Source organism: Antedon mediterranea, chromosome 4, assembly GCF_964355755.1.
Source record: "Antedon mediterranea chromosome 4, ecAntMedi1.1, whole genome shotgun sequence".
NCBI lineage: Eukaryota > Metazoa > Echinodermata > Crinoidea > Comatulida > Antedonidae > Antedon > Antedon mediterranea.
Window position 1 is genome coordinate 5,938,142 of NC_092673.1, and position 7,129 is coordinate 5,945,270.

General features: G+C 31.0%; 1 long non-coding RNA gene across 1 annotated transcript; it reads right to left on the reverse strand.

The window, feature by feature from the left end:
• Positions 1–1,051: 1,051 nt before the first annotated feature.
• On the reverse strand, positions 1,052–7,129 carry LOC140046492 (uncharacterized). Its single transcript, XR_011844796.1, has 4 exons — positions 7,034–7,129; positions 6,766–6,881; positions 5,633–5,693; positions 1,052–1,861 (listed from the first exon to the last, which is right to left on the reverse strand). It is a non-coding gene; the product is annotated as an uncharacterized lncRNA (long non-coding RNA).

Sequence of the window (7,129 nt, forward strand, 5' to 3'; positions counted from 1 at the left end):
TGAAATTTCATCATACTTGTTATTGTTGTTCTTCACAATTGGCTTGCTTGGCTATTAAAAAACAAAAGTTTAGTAGAAAACTTTTAAATGGCATTCAAATTAACTATAGATAAGATCATACCATAAGTGGCATTATTATTTATTCATATTAAGTTTTTTTTGGCAAGTTCTGTTATTACCAAAAAAAATATTTATTTCACTTGTGTTTTTAGCATGGCCTACTGTTTGGTTTCTGCTGGAAACCTCAATATCAACCTGTCAAATGGTTCCATTACTTTTGCTCATGTTAGATTAATGCGGTGTAAGTTTGCTAAACAGCGCATAGAGACTATTTGTATTTTGCGCTATATACATTTAAAACCATTAACCATTAACCATTATATTCTTTGGCACATCAAACTTATTTTTTGTTCATGCTTGACAAGTTCTATTCAGAGTTCACATTTAGGTTAAATAAATAACACAAAAGATTGTATTCAAGCTTTATAGTGATAAACCATTTTGTTTGTGTCATACTATAATCGCTGCTTACTAAAACATTGTAAGTATTTATTTCCAACATTATTACTGTATATAATGTACTTCCATTAGTTTATTTCTGAATTTCAGTGTAAACTAATACAAAATAAGATAAGTTATAAAGCCTATTTTAAAGGAAATCTGGGCCTTCTTGTAATAATGTTGGAGAATAGAAGGAAGTTCCATTCTTATAAGACCTAGGGGCCACACAGGTTTATTATTATTGTATTCAAGATTCATGGCTGAGAAACCATTTTGTTGACAGTGAAACTATATTTGCTTTCTGTGTGTCTTGTAGCACTTTATATTTAAATACTAAAATACTCATGTACACACATTATTGCTAGAAGTTATAAAAAGAACTACTGTTTATGAATTTAAGTTTTAACCAACAGAAAAATAAGAAAAAATTTATTTTACTCATACTAAAAGTTTTATTGTACTTTAATTATGTTTGGGATAGAAGAAATAGTGTGTTACATTATACAATCTGTTAAATTATAATTTAAAATAGACCAATCAAAACTATTTCTGTGAAGTTGGTTACTAGTTCCTAGTTCCTTATTCAAATTCAATTAAAGGGACAGTCACAAATATTTTTAAAAACAGATTTTAATACGTAATAACTGTCTAATTGAGTTGTTATTGCATCAACATGTTAGCCTTGACCTCCTCTACTTCTTCTGGTCAAAGTTCAATAACATTTTATGCATTTACGCCCTCTACGGCGAATAAGTAACTGGCTTTTACAAACGTTATAACATTTGACCTACTAAATTTTTTCGAAATATTTTAGTATGAATCGATTACCCTTGACCTACTCTAACAATTGCAACCCCAGTTCCGCAAACTTTTTTGTGTCTACGGCGAATAAGTAACTGGTTTCACGAACGTTATAACACTTGACCTACTTAATTTGTTCAAAATATTTTGGTATGAATCGATCACCCTTGACCTACTCTACCATTTGCCACCCCAGTTCCGCGAACTTTTTTGCGTCTACGCCCTCTATGGCGAATAAGTAACTGGCTTTACAAACTTTATAACACTCGACCTACTTAATTTTTTAAACATTTTTTGGTATGGATCGATCACCCTTGACCTACTTTACCATTTGCCACTCCAGTTCCACGAACTTTTTGGCATCTACACCCTCTACGGCGAATAAGTAACTGGCTTTACGAACGTTATAACACTTGACCTACTTAATTTTTTCAAAATATTTTGGTATGAATCGATCACTCTTGACCTACTCTACCATTTGCCACCCCAGTTCCACGAACTTTTTTGCGTCTACGCCCTCTACGGCGAATGAGTAACCAACTTCACAGACACATCAAAACTACAATAACAATCAGCATAAAAATACAAATGATAAATTAGAAATTAATTCACCAAAATGCATATATACAGTGTAAATATTTAAAATGGTATAATGCTTAATTAAATTGATATTTTGGCTAATATTTATTGTTTTTTTTTTATATTATTATAAATTGTAGGCCTAATTATTATAGCTGCTGATTTTGTATGGTTCTAGAAAATGGCAACAAAGGAAGAATTTGTAGACTTTCTTTCAAATTTAAATGATAAATATAAAGGTGAGTATTGTTTGTGGCTAAGACTTCTGCTAAATGACCACTGCTCTGGAATGGTATTAAGTAAAGAAAATGTACCAGCACTTGAATGGTTTAATGAACTTCAAAGCAAAGGTTATATTCATTATAACCCTACTGATGTAGACATTTTGTTAGAGATTGCTAAAGTTACTGAGATGAAGGAAGCGGTAGATTTAATAGAACAATTTAAAGTAAAGCATCCAAACAACAATGAAGAGTACAACTTTACAAAGGGAAAACCAATAACAGAATATCGCAAAAGACTATTCACAGCTTTAAGAGAAAATACAACAAATGTATCAACCATGCTTGCCCACTACAGCCTAGGTCATCTTAAGTTCAACACTATTTGGGATTTTGTATTCGTCCTGGAGAGGGATACACTTCTGGTGGATGAAAAGAAGTCAATGGAACGATTTGCAAAGATTCTCGATAAAAAAGCTAGAGACACTTTTTTGGAGATAAAAAAAATGAAGACAAGACTAAACGCCATTGCTGATGAAGTATCCAGAGAAGAGGAAGAGAACAAGAATGTATTGCCGGTAGAATATGTTTCAGGTAATTACCATGCATATGATTTGCATGCACAGTTCTTTCCTAAATGTAAATTATTCCTCAGTAAAGTAATCATGTATATAAAATATTGATATGGGATATTGAGATTTTAGGCTAAACTGGCTGGTGCCACTTTAATAGATTGAAAAAGATCAGCTGCAAACGAGGCTTAACATAGTAATAGATACTTTTGTAAAGCCAAGTACCTGAAAATATAGGTTCACTGCATGAAAAAGTCAATTATTTCTTATAAACAATAACATTAATTTATAGTTTCATTTTCTATACTTTAGAGAAAACTGGCAGACAAGCTACAACAAGTACTGTATCAATCGAACCACTTAAATCTGAAACAAAGGTATATACTGTAATAATAATATAGTTTAAAACAATAATATATTAAATTCAAATTTTTGTCTTACATTGATAACTTTGATAATGATGATTAATGTATTATGTTTTACAGTTGTTTGTTGACAAAAAAAGTCTGGAGTGCTTAATCAAATCAAAAGATTCACTAAACTGTCCACATCACCCAGATAAAAAACTGAAGGAGCATTGCCTAACATGTAATCTTACTGCATGTGAAGATTGCAAACATATTCTCAGTTGTTATAGAAATAAACATGAGGTGATTCAACTGCAGACAGCTCTAAAAGCAAGATTAGATAGTATCACTAAAGAAAAATCAGACTTTGAAGCTAATTTTGAGTTATGCAAAACAAAGATTGAATTTCAAAAGATTAACATTATCAGAAAGGTGGAGGAAGGAACGCAGATAATAATTGAAAATCTTACACAGATTTATAAAGACCAAAAAGAAGTTATTGAGAGTCAAGTTAAAATTATTGAATCACAGCTAGAGCAAGTAAACTCCATAAACATAATCAGTAAAACGAGGAATGAAACACAAGAAAAAGAAATTCTTGCATCATACAAGACAACTAACGATTCTGCAGATGAATTAGATAAACCATTTACTAAAACGAGAATACAGTTCATTCCATCTGCAAATATGGATGACTTATTGAATCATGAAGGTGTTGGTAAACTTGTCACTGTTAGTGGTGTACACAAGGTTAATAAAGACGATGAGAACATTTCAGTTACATTAGAACAACCATTTTGTGTAAGAGTATCAAGTCTAGCAGAGAGTAATGTTGGTCAACTAACAGCCACACTAAGCAACTCATTAGGTGAGAAAGCAGTCATTGAATTAGCTCACAGTAAGGGAGAGCACATGATAACAGGTAGATGCAATTTGGAAGGAGATTGGCAGATGGATATCACTGATGGAGCTATGTCACATGTCATAGGTTCACCAGTAAGTATCAAGGTGGAACCACTTGGACTTGTACATACTATAGATAACATATCAAAGTATAAAGAACATGCCAAAACACACAAAGTGGCAGATGTAGTATTAGATACTGATGGATGTATACTAGTATCCAGCAAAAGTAAAGATATAATAAAGTTTGATCAATCAGGTTCTTTTGTTTCTAGAATACAAATACCACAAAATGTTAAAGTCAATCGAATGCATCAAATAAGCAATCACATGGTGTATAGTGATAAAACAGAAAAATGTGTTGTAATGTGCAACCATTATCATGAAATCCAAACTTTTGGTAAAGGAGTATTAAAATATCCAAATGGCTTAGCAGTAAACCAAAAGACCAGGATCTTATATGTAGCAGATCGTGACTGTCACTGTGTGTTTAAATTCAATATTGATGATGGTAAACTATTGGGTCAGATAGGTTCTAAAGGTAGTAAAGCAGGTCAAATGAATAATCCACAGGATGTTGCTGTAACAAAGGAGGGTCATGTAATTGTTGTTGATGGTAAAGATAGCAAAATACAAATGTTTGGTGCTAATGATAAGCTGATAAAGATCCTTGTAGACTCCGATGAAGAAGATGGTAAAGTTTACTGGCCTTGTGGTATAACTGTAGATATGGATGGAAATATAATAGTATCAAGTAATCATAAACTACAACTATTTGATCAAAATGGTACATTCATTAAACGAATAGATGATAAAGATGATGGGTTGAATGTTCCATTAGGGATTGCTGTAATCTCAGAAAGACCAAGAAGAGTTGCAGTGGCAAACTTTAAAGCAAACAATATAAAAATATTTAATTATTAAAAAGCTAAAAACATACAAACAAATCATAACCTGTACAGTATGCTTTCAACAAATTTAGTTAAATGTCTATAGTGTGAAAGCACAAATTATCTGAACTGAAGCATACAAGAATTATCTTTTTTTTATAGTAAACTTACTCTATGTACATTTTATATTCTGTTGTTATATAATTATTATTGCTTCTGATTTCTAGCGAGAAATGTATTTCAGATGTTTTACATGACTACTAAAATCTGTATTGTATGTTGTTAAAGACAAGGTAAAATTATATACAACTGTAAAGCTATATGTCTAAATGTCTTAAATGTTTAATGTCTTATTAATATGCATAGTAAGGAGATTCTCATAAACTAAAAGTCAATGAGTTGATTCAATACTCATTCAGTTAATTACACAGTATTTATGATCATTTATATTTTTTAAATTTCAGTTGATTTTTTAAAAAATTTGTTTTCATTGTGAAATAATATATCAGCTGTATTAAATTCAACCTGGTACCATGTAATCAAATTAAACAAAAACTTGACACTAATAATATAATAATAAGTTTAGCAATTGCCAAAATATTGTCAAGATTATTTTAATCATTTTGACTTGCATTTCAATATGACTGTATTTTGTAGAACGCTTTTTGTTACATTTTATTACATTATAAAACAATCAGGTGAATTGTTTCAACAAGGTACCACAATGTACAAAAACACTGGTAAAAGGAAAAGGTTTAGCAATTTAGCCAATATATAATTGTGTTTATCTTTGATAATGATTTATAAATTTTACTTACAGTTTTCATATAATCTTGATGGAATATGTTGTCATACTGTTAACTAGCATGCTACATGGTGCTACAATTGGAGCATAAATAAAAAAGGAAACATGAAAGTGGCCTATATTAGGCCTATATTATATTTTTTCAAGTAATAAAGGCAAAAGTTTACATAGAAATGTAAAAACGGATTATCTAACCTTGTATATAAGATCACAATAAGATTTATAATAGAAATATATAACATATTTAAACTTGTTTATCTCAGTAGATCAATTTTAATATGCCAGAATCTGATACAACATAATGCATGGATTTACCAAGCCAAGCTCTCTATCTTAATGCTATATCATCAGATATACACATGTTTTATTAGCTGCTTTGATGTTTTTGGTTGCAACTATTTTTCGATGCTAATTTATTATAATTATTTGTGTGTGTTGAAAGCAATAAATTGATTGATGTATTATATTTTCTTATTTTTTTTAATGTATTTTTAAATAATTAATGGGGGCATGAGATTACTATACCTTCATCCAGTTCGGGATTTATGTTCGAAATAATTCAGTTCTAACATAAACTAATGGATAAAAGGGAATTAAAAGGTGCTGGTATCAGACGTGCGGTTTAGGAGGAGATAGAGGAACAAATTTTGGCTTAGTGCTATTATATTATAGATATTTAATTCTTAAACTGTGAATTCATTTGGATTCATTTAAAAAAGCGAAGTATCTTCTTTTAAGCCCTTATTAAGACTTTGATTTGGGTGTTTATAGCATCCTTTTGAGGTTTTCCAACCAGCGAAGACCTAGCCTAGCTAACACAGAACATACTCCATCAAGCCAGCATCTACAGAGGTCTATGCGGCCTAGGATGAAGCTTACCATTGTAGACGTGTTAAACACATTTAATAACTGGAGGGAAGACACTTTTGTACAACCATCATGTGAATATGTTACAAAACTGCTCTACGGTAAACTATGTATCTACATGGAGTAAAGAATAATTCTTATTTTTTACTCCATGGTATCTATATAAATATAAGGTAGCTTAATATGTTCAACCCAAGCAAGAAGAGCAGACAGCAAACTGACCACTATCAGAAATGTTCAAATGGTTTTCACAATATTGGCATTATGCTGAAGATTTACCTTATGACAACATAACTTGGCTCAAAGATTATTTGGCAAACATCTCAGATTCTATCAATTCAGTGATTACACCTATTGTTGTAAATGAAGTAGTATTTCCAGTCATATTGTTAAATCTGTGAAAAAACAAACGAAATGGGTTGATTAGTGGAGAAAAACAAAACACATTGCAAAGTAAGTATTACAATAATTTTTGTTATATTTGAGAATGGTAATAAGAAATGTTTCCAGAAATGCACTGTTAAAATGAGTTGGTACTGTAGTATACCTGTAGGCCTACCCATGGACTGACAAGGGAAAAACACCGAAGAAACCATGACACTCATACATATCCAGGTACCACACAAGATCTCTGCAAATGAAT